Source organism: Poeciliopsis prolifica, unplaced genomic scaffold (assembly GCF_027474105.1).
Source record: "Poeciliopsis prolifica strain line A6 unplaced genomic scaffold, Auburn_PproV2 SCAFFOLD031, whole genome shotgun sequence".
NCBI lineage: Eukaryota > Metazoa > Chordata > Actinopteri > Cyprinodontiformes > Poeciliidae > Poeciliopsis > Poeciliopsis prolifica.
In genome coordinates this window covers 1953811-1968552 of record NW_026562406.1, presented here as the reverse complement: position 1 = coordinate 1968552, position 14742 = coordinate 1953811, and positions in this window count along the sequence as shown.

Genomic DNA, 14742 nt, shown 5'->3' with positions numbered 1-14742 from the left:
TGTGTGGGGGGTGTGTGTGTGTGTGTGTGTGTGTGTGTGTGTGTGTGTGTGTGTGAGTCCTGGCATTTTTGCATCTCACCACTCATTGCCCAAACATTCAGATTGTTTGGTGCCCTGAGGAAATATCAGGAAATTTCAAACTTGAAACTTGATTTCCTACATTGTACAAAGTTACTTACATTTTGTGGCGCCATCTTGGTCCAATCCGAACGTTGGCGTCTATTTTGGCTGTTTTTCTCTGAAACTCTGTGGTAATCAAACATGGCGAACACGTGATTGGTCTCTGATGAACTGATGTAGTTCCATTTTGTTTTGTTTCGTCACGCTTGACGTTGCACCAGCATGATGCAGAAGGTGTTTCCATTTGACCCCAACAGCCCAGTGAGTCTTTCTCCGGATTTAAAATGTTCATTTTAAGACGTAAAATAGAATTTTGAGCGTAGAAAATAAAAAATAAAAAATTAGTATCATTAGCCGTCTTTAGGCACGAGTCCTTGTAAATCTGGGTTTCAGGTAGCACAGGTGACTACCAAAAATAATCACAGCCGTTAAACACAAGTAATAATCAAACTGAAAACATGGCAGCGAAAAAATATCTCAAATTCAAAACGCATGGGAGATATGAAGAAACGAATGCCTCAGCATGTCTAAAGCGATATTATTCATAAGCAGCAGGGTGTAGCTCGGTGCCATTAAGGCTTTATTGGGACTTAAGTTTGAGAAAGACTTATCTGACGGACAGAAAGCCGAGAAATCTGTAAGCTGAGAAATACGACAACATTTTTATATAAAATGAATCACATACAGACTGCTTTCTGGTGTGTTTGTAAGCGTGTGTGTGTGTGTGTGTGTGTGTGTGTGTGTGTGTGTGTGTGTGTGTGTGTGTGTGTGTGTGTGTGTGTGTGTGTGTGTGTGTGTGTGTTGGCTCGTATTTCTTTTGGCATGCGTGCTCATGTTTGTGTTTCATGCATTTAGGTGAATGTAAGCTGTATGTATTTGCGTGCACTCGTGTCTGTGGGTATCGCTTGTTTTTGCAGCTCTGTGTGTATTCCGATTGTACCAGACCGCATGCTCTAATCGTCAGCAACAGATGGGCTGAGAAGATGCCAAAAAAGCAGCAATTACTGCCAGTAAACTAGCGCCTCAGTCAAATGAGGGTTGCCAGATTCGAACATACACTCTGCTGCAGAGAAAAAGGCGCCACAATGAGCCATTACTGCCTTTGTGTATGGAAGGTTCGGTCGTGTACAAAAAGAAAAGGCGCTTTAATAAAGGGTTTGTTTGGAAGATGGATGTCAAAGTGAATGAGTGCTGATGGGTATCCAAGTACTACACCATCATGTATTCCGACTTGCTAACTGTGTTGATTTTCTTCTTCTCTAAAGTGTCAGGCAGAGAGGGGAGAAAACTGAACTTCAGAGAAATCTTTGCATGAATCCATCTGCATCCCGTTGTGCTGAGTTTGTTCACCTCATTTTCCAGGCGTTACAGACAAGAGTTTTCTTTCATCTGACCGATTTCAAAGCTTTCACTTTACATTCACGGCTCCTTTTCAGTAACTCCTTGTGGAGCGTCGTGTTGTGGAACCGTCAAGCGGGACGGAAACCAGCAGTCACCAGGAGAACCGTACGACGGGAAAAGGCAGCAGCAGGCCTCAGCGGTTTAACAAACATATCACCACATTGCAAACAACACAAAATCTACTGGTAGGGATTCCAGTACCTCGATTATAAAGATTCCTTGAAGAAAATTGATCTTCCTCGACGCTTCGCTGCATTATGTGTCATTTTTTAGCACACCACGTTCTGGCCGGGTTATTTGTGTTGCGCGGAGCTCTCTCTTCCGCCCAAGTTGTCGACAAAAGCCAAGTGTTAGCAGCATAAGGTGCAATTGTTCACGTTCAGTCTGGGAGGATGTTACCGATTCATGATAATGTCCGGGTTTTTGTTGTTTTTCGGGGGACCGGTAAAAAGACGGCAGCGATGCTTGGAGCACGGCCGCCACAGCGGGCGGCTGTGCTTTCGACGTCCAGCTTCACGGACGAACTGGAAGCGAAATTTCATGTAGTCCCGGTTGCAACAAATGGGTGGCGAAGCGCTTTGTGGCGGTACATGGCTGGTAGCTGAGTTTGTGTGTGATGAATGCAGGACTCCCACTCACTTGTTACTACATGAAGCAATACCTACATCACAACAGGAAGGAGACACCCGTATGACTCTTCCTCATCACTAATAGATTTAACATTGGAAGGAAGAAACGAGCTTGTGATGACCATCTGTCCCTGTTGGCTGACGAGGACGCGAATGAGGAGTGGCCCTGGCCTGCAGTGGAGAGGAGCTGTGATAATTACTCCAGCTGGTGGTGACAGACTTTCGGGGAAAAGGGGACTCGGCCAGGTTGGCCGGGGCCCATGAAGCAGCTCCTGGAGGCGAGGCAGCCTTCACACCGAGGACATGCTGCTTTCACTTCAGATGGGAATTACAAACAAGGGGAAGCCTGTCACTGTTTTAAATGCTAATCTTTATTTACAAGGGTTTTGCTACTTTCAGCTGTGGCTGGTTTAGTGCGATTGGGAGTCGAATGGCGTGTTCGTGATCCATCTGGAGACATTGGGGTCGGAGAAGACAGAGACTGATTATGACTTTTTGAGTCAATTGAAGCAAATCCAGTGTGCCTTGATGGTAGATGAGGGAGAGGTCAGATTTTAATATACGGACTCTGCTATCACTGAGACAATGAGTTGGTGGGCAGCAGGAAATAAAGCATGATGAAAAGCTGTGAAAATCACCTTCCATTGTTCAAAGGTCTTTTAGATAATTGGGTGTTTGAAAAAAATTTATCCTACCGGGAGATGAAATAGTTATCAGCAATCTGGGTGACATAAATCCACTATGGAAAATTATAGACCACTGCAGTGAAACTATGTACTTGCTTTACCATTTTTTGAACTTAACTGATTTTCCATATCAGACTCAGACTTGCACAGGCGGTTGTGAAAAGTTCAGCTGGTGGTGCTGATGTGGCACAAAACAAGGCTTGTTTTTTAGCCCTCCTTTCACCAGAATAGGTAGGATGAGTTATGCTGCGTTTTGAAACCTTAAATTACAGATTGTAATCCTCTGTGTCCCGTGCCTCCCTAGAATATGTTAAATCTGAGTGCTTTGAGGCTGAAACGTCGCTAAAGGGTTAAGGAGCAGCATTCTGATGACTTCCTGAAGGCGGAGCTTCAGAGAGAGCGTGAGTTTTTAAAGATACAGAGACCCAATCTCAAGGTGTCAAAATATGAAGTCAAATCCTTTTAAGTCACATTTGGTACACACAACATGTATATAAGAAGTGAAGGTGATACTTGATTGTGCTATAAAATGACACCATGTGCCTAGAAAATATTTAATACTGTCCTTTTCAAACAGAAATGTCTGTGTTTCACAAAAACAACCGTCTGTCTTTTCTGCATATCCTTAAATATGCACTATGAGGTTACATTATGCGATTAAGATATGACATGAGTTTTATCATAATAATGATATTGAAGGAGTATGAAATATGGCATGTTTTTTTCTGTTAAAAAAGGATGGGATTGTGGTAGGAAAATATTATTGCATGTTAATGTCTTCTGACTTCATTTGATCTCTTATGAGCTTTCACAAAAACCTGTCTGAGCTCAAACAGGGAAGGTGGCAGTCAGACTGTCTTCCTACTGTTTGTCTTATTATCTCGACTGAGTTTGTATTGGATATGGAAGCTCTCATATCACGCATATGATATTTATAGACTTAACTGAGTCACTTTCATCTTAACTGTGTTTGAATGTGTTTTTTTTGTTTCCCCCCCATAGCGAGCTAGATTTTAATATGACAAAATAAAGTTCTCTTTTCATGGTGTGTGGTGTGTGTGTGTGTGTGTGTGTCTGTGCATCAGCTGTAGGGGGAATGGACATCATTTGCCAGCTTTGGAGTGTCTCAGAGTGATGCACAAACAGCGTAACACATGTGAAAAGACCCAGTGTTGCAGGGGACGACAACCCACGGAGAACATGTTGCGCAGCCGTCGGTTCAGAGGACGACAACGCCGACGTCTTTCACCGCAGTATCCATGTGGGGATGAATTAGCATAATACAATATTATGGGTGAAGAATGACAAGATGGGAGGAGGTGTGAGCAGCGTGCAGCCTGTGTGGTTGTCAAATTAAAAGCAAGTAACAATAAAGGCTGTGTCAAACAGCACAATCAGTGGAGCCGACTGGGGTGTTGCAGACAGTTGGGCGCTATGATATGACTGTCGTCAAATATGCAGGGGAAACAGCATAAATCTGCAGCGCTGCAACTTCTAATATGACAACCTGTTTTCCATTTTCATTCCTTTCAGTTCACGTTCATTTCTGAATCACATTTAAGAACAATTTTGCTGCGTACAATTGAGACAAATGCCAACGTTCGTACCACAAAGATGTGCAAAAACCAAAAATAAAGATGTCCAGGGATAACCTGATCAATAACTTATGGGGCCCTTTATTTATGTCAAGGGCAACATTTTAAAATCAACTCTGTAATGAACAAGAAACCATTGCACAGAAGCAAGCGCTGGGGAAATCTGTTCAATCAGGTCAAAATGAGCTGCGGCTCCTGCAGACGGGCCTTAAAAACACTGAAGTCAGAGGGGGACGGTAATCAGGCGAGGATGTAATTAGAGAGTGGATTCATTTTTTTAAAAGTCCAGAGAGACAAATAAAAATGTTTTTGTAGATCCTTCTAATATCAGTGACCCCAGTGAGAAACCAGAATAAACGTAACGGTGGAACTTCGATCTCTGCTGTCAACTGGCCTTTTCGCTACAGAGAGGAGTCGCAATAAAATACAATCAAACGTCTTCCTCTATGACTAAATCAATCTATTCCTTAAAAAATAAACTGACTAAACTATCACACCAAATTGTATTAAAAAAAAGTCCAAACAATACCAACAAATACAATAAATTAGCAAACAGGCTGAAGTATTCATTTGGATGTAAACGTTGCCCGTTTCCATCTGTTTTTCTAAAATAATTGTATTTCTGTCAGATCCCTCAACTGCAGGTCAACGTAGCTCCCAAAGCGATCCTTCGCCACTATTATTAGTCCGCCATAAGTGCAATGGCTGACAACGTATCAACGTCTCTTTTGAGCGTCCCTCAAAAACTGTCATCCATACAGAAGAAAGGAAATCATTTGCTGGCTTGGTGGCTGCTACCGCATGAGGATTCAGAGGAGGTGTTTTACATCTGTGAAAGTGGGATCAAAAGAATGTCTCTATTTCTTCTCAGATAACAGGAGGCGGTTCCGGTTCTGGATGGGCCACCCTGCTGAGAGGTTCTTATTGTCCCTGACTCAGACGTTTAACGCCATCCACAGTGAGAGTCAGCGGGAGAAATTCATCTGGGACTTGTGGGGTTGAAGCTTTGTCGGTGAGAGGATCAGTGCAGAGATCTGTGCAAAGGAAGGAAGTGAATGAAATAAAGCTAACTCTGTCTGTGAGAAGAACTCGTTCCCTGAGTCTATAACCAGCTTCAATAAGTTAAAGAGACAAAACAAAACTCCGACTATGGCAAAAACAGCATTGTATCTGCACCTAATGTTTCTGTTTTAATTGTCATCTTTGAAATTTCCTTGTTTGATTTTGCATATGTTGTCATTTTTATCATTTACACCTTTATTACCATTTCACTTAAGGAAGGCTGAAACCTACTCAGACAAGACAGCATCTCTTGTGAAAATCTCCAAAAGTTTGGATCAGCTAAGAGGAAATCTGCTAGCACATAAATCAAGTCGGCAAACCCCCACCTTCTCCACCCACCGTGGCTCTCACAGTCTGCTTCTTGGAGCTGTAACGGGGTCGGCGTCACTTCTTTTCCCAGCGTCACTTCACGTCTTCTCCACAAGATGGCGTTGCTGTGCCGCAGAAGAGCTTCTCTGGCCAACCAGAAAGCCTGGCAGCCCTGGAGTCACTCAGCAGCTCAGCCGATTGAATCACCGGGGCCACATCAGCACTCAGGAAGCAGCTACCTAAACTGCCTCGCTGATAGTCATCGCTTGCACTGCTCCCCCTCTGGAGACACACACACACACACACAACCCACTACACACACACATTCACATTAAGGAACAGCTTTGCTTGTGCCAGCTCCCATTATTCCCTCTTTAAAGTCATTTCAGTGAGCAGCTGCGTAGCTTCCTCCCCCTCCCCCCTACCGCTGCCATGTCTATTTGCTGAGCTTGAAAGTTTGTATTTGGCTGACTAATCAGTGGGAGAGTTCAGGTCGGTGACACGCCGAGTCATTCACATGACCCCCACCGGTGACGCACGGCCGCGCGCTCTCCAGATGCTTCCACGCAAGAGTCGTGGTGGGCACGGGGAACGCAGACACGGCCACACTCGCTCGCTTCACTCCTCCTTCCCGCCCCGAGCAGTCAGAGCTGGAGATGTGCTGATATGCAGGGAGGAGGCGGAGGGACAAGGCTCCCCTCTGTCTTATTGCCAAAGCCCATGCACGGCGGTGATCCTCGTTTTCCATGGCGCTCTCTGTTTGCTGTTTGTAGGAGCGGGAAGGATGACGGGAGCGCGCAGCTGTACTTTGCATTTAAATGATACCCTAAATTATGCATCTTTATGCACAGCAGCCCGCTGAATTTGTGATGTACAAAAAAAAAAAAACACGTCGTGCTCCCTTCTCCGTTTCAACGGCTCCTGGGAGAACAAGCCGCCGCCCTCGTCTCCAGTGGCAGGGCAGAGGCTGTGGAAATGAGCAGAGGGTTTAGACTGGGACATTAACAGCATGTGAATAATTAATAGTTGCACTTTTTGTTTTTGTTTTTTTGTTTTTTTCTCTGTTTTGAAAAACTAAGCCAAACAAAAACAAAAACACTCAACATTTGACTGGACTGATTTGATGCAGTAGCAGGATTGTTTGAGGTGTGCAACAGTAGCCGAGTTTCTGTTAACTGTTCAAATGCACAATTTGGCATTTGGAAAAAAAAAGTTGCTTCATGGAAACATGCCAATGTTGAAGAAGGAGGAAGAAAAATTAGTTTTCTGGTAAAAAGTTTGCCTCAAGGATGAAGTGGGATTTTCTTTGGCCATATATGGAGTGGTTTAATTCACAACAATACAGTGGATACTCTTTTTTTCAGATGTTGCCACTGGAGCAAACCACAAAGAAGAAGACAACAGGAAGTAGTTGGAGGATAATGGCGACACATATTTTTTAAATAATTTATTGCGTGAACAAGTGTAACTGGGTCTATATTAATAGTGTCTGTGTCTATTATGAGGGGCTGGGTCCTCCAGCTCCGCCTCACTTTCTTCTTCTTTTGTTCTGGGTCCTCCAGGACCATCATAAATACGAAGTTAGTCATTTCCTCTTCCCCTGTTACACAATTACGATATTGTGTTTTCGCAATTTCAACATTAGCGAAATACATGTGTTACTTGAAATCTCACCAGAGACTTTTCAGCAGGTAAATGCCTCCTAATTGTTGATTTTTCTTTTACATTACACATTGCTTAGAGGCTTTGTAGGTTGTTATGGGTCTTTTTTTTTCCAGTCTTTGTGCTCATTAAGTTTAGTGCAAGTATTGTTTTCCTTTTAGTTGTTCAGTTTTTCCTGAAGGCTGCATTACAGTCTTGCATTTGAAAGTTTACGCTGAGCAGTGTGGCCTGGTGAGCTCGAGTCCACGGATGGTGGAGATGTCACAGTCGAGCTTATTGGTCCTACGTTTCTTATGGGAAATTCCTTCATATCTCACAATTCCACACACCTTGACGCAGACCTTCATCCTTACTCAAGATCTATTTCCTCCGATGTATTTCTTGTTCTTTAAAAGTTTTACGTTCCCCCATGGACATATCAAACATATGTATATATTTTCTAATCTCTTCCACCAGACAGCCTTCAAAATGGGACTCCGTTTTGAAGCACACACTCTCAAAATCAAAGTATACACTTCGATGTGGCTATGATTTTCCGCCAAACGGCTTCTCGTACGATACAGACAATGCAAACCTGGTTGTGAAAACCGACATTTGTGACTGTGGCTCTGTGGGTGGAGTAGTCATCTTGATTCCAGCTTCCTCCTGCCACACGCTGATGTGATCCTCGGCAAGGTACTTAACTCCAAATAAAGCGGATCTGCACATCTGTGTGTGTTTGTGGACGCGAATGTGTCTAATGCAAAGAGCTTTGAGTGGTCACAATGCACCATATAAGTTCAACCCATTTACGTTTGCACCAAAAGGGCACGACAGACGTCCAAATCAAGTCCAAGAGAAAATCCTCAAAACTGCGCATGTGTGTGGGACCTTTTCCACCCCAACGGTTGTGTGACGCTTTACGCTGTGATAAATGACAAGAGGCTCAATCTAATTTAGAACAAACACATCACATCTTTTGCGTGAACACACAATCTTTATGAGGCGACGAGATTGATGATTAGATCTAAGCAGAAGTGACAGTGGAATAACATTATTCACCTAAGCATTGTCCTCCTCAGGCACCGTGGCTGGTGGAGTTATCTCTGCCGTCGTTAGTCAAGTGGGAAACTGTGCCAATTCTTTACATGGAAACAATCTCCCGTCGGAGAATGGGCCTAAGTAATGAACGGCGGAGGATGGGGGTTTTCTGTGAATAATGCTTGCCAGCTTTAAACATACACTGATTTCTCTCCATTTGTTTGCTCATGAAGGCAAACAAATGGATTCTCGTCTGGAGGACGCCTGCTGAAAATGTAGAAATAAAAAATAAAAACGTTGTGGCAGGTGGGAGATTTTTACCCAGACGTGATCAGAGATGAAGGTAAAAGGAAGGCGATGGGATCCCTTTTCTTTGTTTTAGGTCTTACTCTCGCTTAGGTTTTGCTAATTAATCTGTCCTGACGCCAACTTCTTTGAAAAGACGCCACTGCAGCTAAGCTCCCCCCCCCCCCCCGCCTTAGTCCCACATTCGCTTCCCAATCATTGGCAAGCTCGTTCTCTCTCGTTCCTCGTCTGCTCGTTCGATGTTCCATCCCATCCCATTTCTGTCCACCTTCTTGACAGCTCATGAAGCGAAACACCGTTATGAAAGCACACTGCGCTCTGCTATCACACAGGAGAGGAGGAGAAGTAAGACAGGAAAGTGGCAAGGGAGACGTAGAGGTTCTTTACACAAGATGGAAGTTGTGAATCCAGTTAAAAAAGTATACCACAAGGCAGTAATTCTTATTCCTCCAGTTGCTGGCTGAAGTCTTCAAAGCTGCGGTGAAAGATATTGGCAGTGCTCTCCCTATAAGCAAACCAAGTTGCTCTTCTGTGCTGAGATTGGGGAATAAGTGCATCCCAAGCACCCCAATTGAAGTCCTCAGTGTGTATTTACTGCAGCTAAGCTCTTTGCTCAGCAGCAGAATCCTCCATGCACTCATGCACAAGCAAGAACACCAGCTCCGAAAACTAACCCTCCAGCTCCTGAATTCAAATTCTTGTTGTGGCAGCTTTCAAGCTTAGCAGCACTGCAGGATCCTGCATAAATCAAATCACTGGAGGCTGAGGGGACAGGGATCAAGCAATGCCTTCTTGTGACAGACCATAAGACCTTGATGGTTGAAGAGGAATCCACTTGCGAGACAAGGATCACCGCCTTTTTATCCCATCGGTTTCTGTCGAGGTCCACTGGACTACCTCTAGTGGTGGTCAAAAAAATAATAATTATTTGAAAGTGTTTGTGTTATTTTTGTGTGCCCTGCTGTATTTTTCAGCAGAAAGGAGGCAGCAAAGATTGTGGATGGGGAAGAGAGGGAGGTGCCGTGCGGCTGGCCTCATAAAGTTAAAGGCAGGCCCAATGATTGCAGCCCTTACCCCTCGCTTTCACCTTTCAACTTTTCTCGCTGCTTCATGAAGGAAAAAAAAAAAAGAAAGAGAAATGCCGAGGTTGTCTCCGGTTGCTCTCCTCCGTCTTGGAGCCTCTTACTGCGGAGTAGCTGAACGAAAGCGAAGGAGAAACGATAACAGCGGCTTTGGTTCCGATCCTGGTGTGAGGAGCAGTGAACAAATGGGACGGGGGTGGAGGCGGACATATTCTATTTCAGACTCGCGTTGCTTTCAGAAAAACTGTAGCCCCATTGTTCTTCGGCCACCGGTAATGACTTCACCATGACTTCCTGTCACATAGTAATGACTTCACTAACCCCAGAAGTGGTGCAGTGACTGACCGTGGTTTGAACTGCTTGATATGTTATCAGATGTCAGTGGGAATCTTTCAGATGAGTAATGCCACATAGGATTTAGAAGTTTCAATTAGGTCTAGAGATGGCATCAGTTCCCCCATTAGAGTAATCCTGATAAGACGCCTGCAAGCATTTTACTCATTATATTATGGATTTTCATTTTAGGCATTTCAGTGCAACATCATCATCCAAAATTATTTGGCCCCTTACTGACTTTTTTTTGCTACTGATTTTTTTTATTTTTTTATCAAACACACAAACATAGGAAACCTTGTCAAGGGTTGCTCATATACTTTAATCATTAAGAGTTACTTATTTCACATTATTAAATAGAGATGTCCGCCGTCTCTTTCATGTAGGAATGCCACAACAGTAATTACACCGTTCAGTTAGTCATTGTATGTTTTTCCTCCATGGAAAAAGGTCAATGGGCTCGTTGTATAAGTGGCATAGTTTAGCAGTGGCACGATTCTCCCCTCATCTGCTTTTCAAAGCCCCATCATTTCCTTCCTGGAGCCATTGATTTCATTCATGCATCCCTGCTTCCCTTTCTACTCCTTTGAGATCCTCGAGCATCTGATTTCCAGTGGAAACAGAAAATATTTGCTTCCTAAACCCCACTGCATGCTTTGCCATCCTGTAGGACTTGGATGTCTGGTCCAGTCTGTTCTGCAAAAGATGCTACATTCTCATTCATTCTTCCATATCAGCATTCATCCCTATATAAAGAGCGAAATTAACAAATAAGAATACAACCAGTTACTAAAATAATACACTGAAAATTATGATTACAATGCCACAGTGAATTGACATGCAAAGGCCCTTGCCGGACAGCCATTGGCCAAATCCCCAACGTTCCTCTCTGCAGGTGGCGGGCCCACTTAGCGGCTGGTTGTATGTGAGCCCACATGGTGACGGTCTTAACATATAAAAACATATTTTTGCAAAAGTTACATACAGCAGCTTTAATCTGGTGCCTTGACAGATGTGAGAGTTCCCCATGTCTTGGACACTAACACACCCCCATACCATCATAGATGCTGGCTTTTGAACGTTTGCTGCCTTGGACACTTTCCTCTTTTTCACAACATCACAACTTCATCATACAATTGTCTGAGACGAAACCTGGAAGGATAGCGGCAACATCAGCGAGAAAGTGAATGTATACATAGATGGAAAAGAAAAGAAAGAAAAAAACATTGAGTTGGAATTTATTACACACAGCTCCTCTGCTGCCAATGACCCCAACGCTGACACTGTCAACTGCAGAAAGGTGTGATAAGGGTGACAAGCACCCGCCAGCTCTGTTCTTTTACTGTGAGTACATCGTTTTGTTTACGGTTTTTCCTATTTTTTTTATGCCTGTGTCACATGAGGAAGTTAAGGTTGTGAATCTGTCATGTAGTTAAGTAATTAGAGACTTGTCCGTAGCATCGTTGTTTAATTCATTCCACTGGACTTATGCAAAAACACAGCTGCAATCCTCTTCAGAGCTAATTAAAGAAGTGTCATGCTTTTTACTATCATAACAGATGGAAATAAAGGGCAGTTACATAACAGAACAATTACCAAAGTAATAGAAGTTTTCAGACCAAATGAAAAAAACCCTGCTATTTAAAAAAAACGGTACAGTTAAGCTGCCCTAGAGAATCACACCAGGTTTGCCGAAACATTAAGCAAAACCTTTTTGACTTTTATGCAGTTTATCTAAAGATGAGATTAGCATCTGTGTGCTACGTGCCACAGACACATTGCACTCCGCAAGATGCACAAAAAACGTCTCTCCGCTTTCATTTTAGTTGTCAAGTTGTCCACATTAACCTTAAATCTACGCTTAATATATAACAGAAAGGGACGTAGTGCTTCTTATCAACATTACAACTTGATAATAAAGTCCAAGGGAACCACATCACAGGTCAGTGAAAGGTTTTTATTAAAAATAAAAGAATAGCAAGAGAAAGGGAAGTAGGTCAGGTACGCTAGCTTGACTTTGGCAACCTTAACATGTAGATGTGCTGTGGAATTTCAGTTCTATTTAAAAAGTGAAAAAAATGAATAAATAAATTTACCACTCCTGTGTTCTGGCGATCACTTATTAATAAACGCAATATAGACATCAAAACTGAAATAGAGAACTGCAAAGCACTGAATGGTCAGTTCTCTGTGTGAGAAATGTTTGCAGGCTTTTTGGTGTTGAAATCTGGAATACTAGTGGAGCTGTTGTCAAACAGTTGCTATGGAGACAGGTCTGGGTGTAGCATAGCTAACAAAGAGCGGGGTAAAGAGAGTGTTTTCGAGCTTTTCCTTCACGATTTTTCTGTTATTTTTCCATTTGCTGTGGTACATTGCACTAAATTAACAATACCTTCATCTCCAGGATTCGCTTAGTTAACAAAATTGTTCCACCGCTGCAACGCCACTAAGGCTGGCATGTGAGATAATAGCCTTTTTTGCACCAAGTGCGAAATTTCCAGATGTAAACAATGACATCCAATGCGTCTACGGGGATCTGCATTGTAACTTTGTTTCTTTTTATTTAGGCTCGTATTTGGTTTTCACTAAAGGAAACCTCAGACATATATACAAAGGACAAGCATGCTATAGTTAGAAATGTAGGTCTGCGTATTGACACAGATGCTCCTCTCACCTGCCCCCACATTCTGCCCTGCAGATCTTCCAGCAGCTTTGTTGTCAGTCTCCTCACACCCCAGCGCTGGCAAGATGAAACCCCGGCCTACGTGTACGCTAGAAAGGGCCAGCACAGGTTTCATAGTTGAAGGGAGCAAGGCAAAGAGAAGGGGAGGGGAACACACGATGCAATCAGACTTGGATAAGAATGAGTCCTTAATTAGACATTCTTCTTGTTCTATCTATAGATGTCTTTTCTTTGAGCTTGTCTCTCCTTTTGCCTGGAAACCTACAGCATTACTGGGTTTTAATTAGAGAGCTCTTGATGAAGAGTGCGCGCTTACGGTGGCCTAGATAGGCCGAATTCGTCGGCGTGAGCTCCGGCGCTCAAGCGCAAAGGCTCCCCAGCTGTGATACAAAAATGAGAGCTCAAGTCTCTAAGGGTGTGTGGAGGGGGGGCTGAAAAAAACGAGAGAAATGAGGGCAAGGTGTGGAACACAGAGAGATTAAAGAACCGGACACTGGTGCAACAAAGGTCCAGGCAGGTTTAATGTACGATTACATGGTGAAAGTTTTTGTGGCTGTAGGGAGAAAAAAAATTGAAGGAAGTGATGAGGAAACTAGAGGGTGAGAGTATGCTAAGTAAGCAAGGCTCCAATGTCTCCCAGAGCAGAGTAAACCTGGCTCAATCCTGCTGAGTTCTTTATTTCAGCTTTTCATTGGTTTGGGAAAGGTGTGGTAATGAATTCAGCTCATAAGAAGACAAGACTTGAAAAAACATCAAGATTGGATCTTTCTGAGAAAATGTAATCCACATTTTAGGTGGAAAAATAGATGAAATGGAACTTTTTCCTTAGCACCTTATCAGAATCTGTAGTCGGCACAGAGATGTCCATAAAAATCACTATTAGTTTAATTAGAAACTACATTTCTAATTAGTCAAATTTCTGAAATTAGAACTTGCGCCTGGCAATAATTCAGTTCGAGTTTGACCATTATCTTCAGACTTTGAAACGGGAAGCTTTACATGAAGTGCTACCGTCAGTGTTGTCGGCCAGCACCAGTCCACAGCTGGATCTTCTTACGCTGTTTCCTTCTCGACAAGACAGGATTTGCATTTCAAGGTCGGCGGACCTTGAAATCCAAGGTCAATCTATGAAATTCATCAAACTAAAGTCTAAGAATAAAAGCTGAAACAAAAAATACTGAGCCAGAATTTATGCAACCGGTTTAAAAAAGCAAAAACAAACATGTAACAGTGAAACTTTTTTGTTTTACCAAATAATGAACATCACTTTTGAAATTTTTTGCAGGTATTTTGTTGATTTAAAATAAAAGTAATTTTACTTAAACTGACCAAAGTCTAATAGTTGTAGACTAAATATGTGTGCCGTCTTCACATCGTTTAAAACATAAACATTAATAATTTGCAAACTATAATGCAAGTTCTTCAGACAGACAGCTAGATTAATAGTTGTCTGGTTTGCTAGATAAATACATTCTTATCTTGGTAGTTCTGCCACACTCTTCTTTATAAAACTTCTTCAGTATTTCCTATCTGTGTTCCTTTGGCTTGCTTATGGTGTTTTTCCATTCATTCTCCAAAACCTTTGAGCTAGATTTACCCTCAGATCGGCTGCCTATACTGATTCTATGACTTTTGAAGGAAGTTGTTTGCGCTGGACTCACAGCGAAGGAGTTAAAAGAAGTGCATCCCTCACTTTTTAGTTTTAGAAATGAAAACAAAATATGTACTCTTTTTCCTTCCATTTTAAAAATATGCACCAAGCGCGTTAAAATTCCAGCAAAAATACCATGGAGTTATTAAAGTTCATATAGATGGTCTTTTATTCCCTTTCTGCTTGTGCTGGGTTTGGCAAAT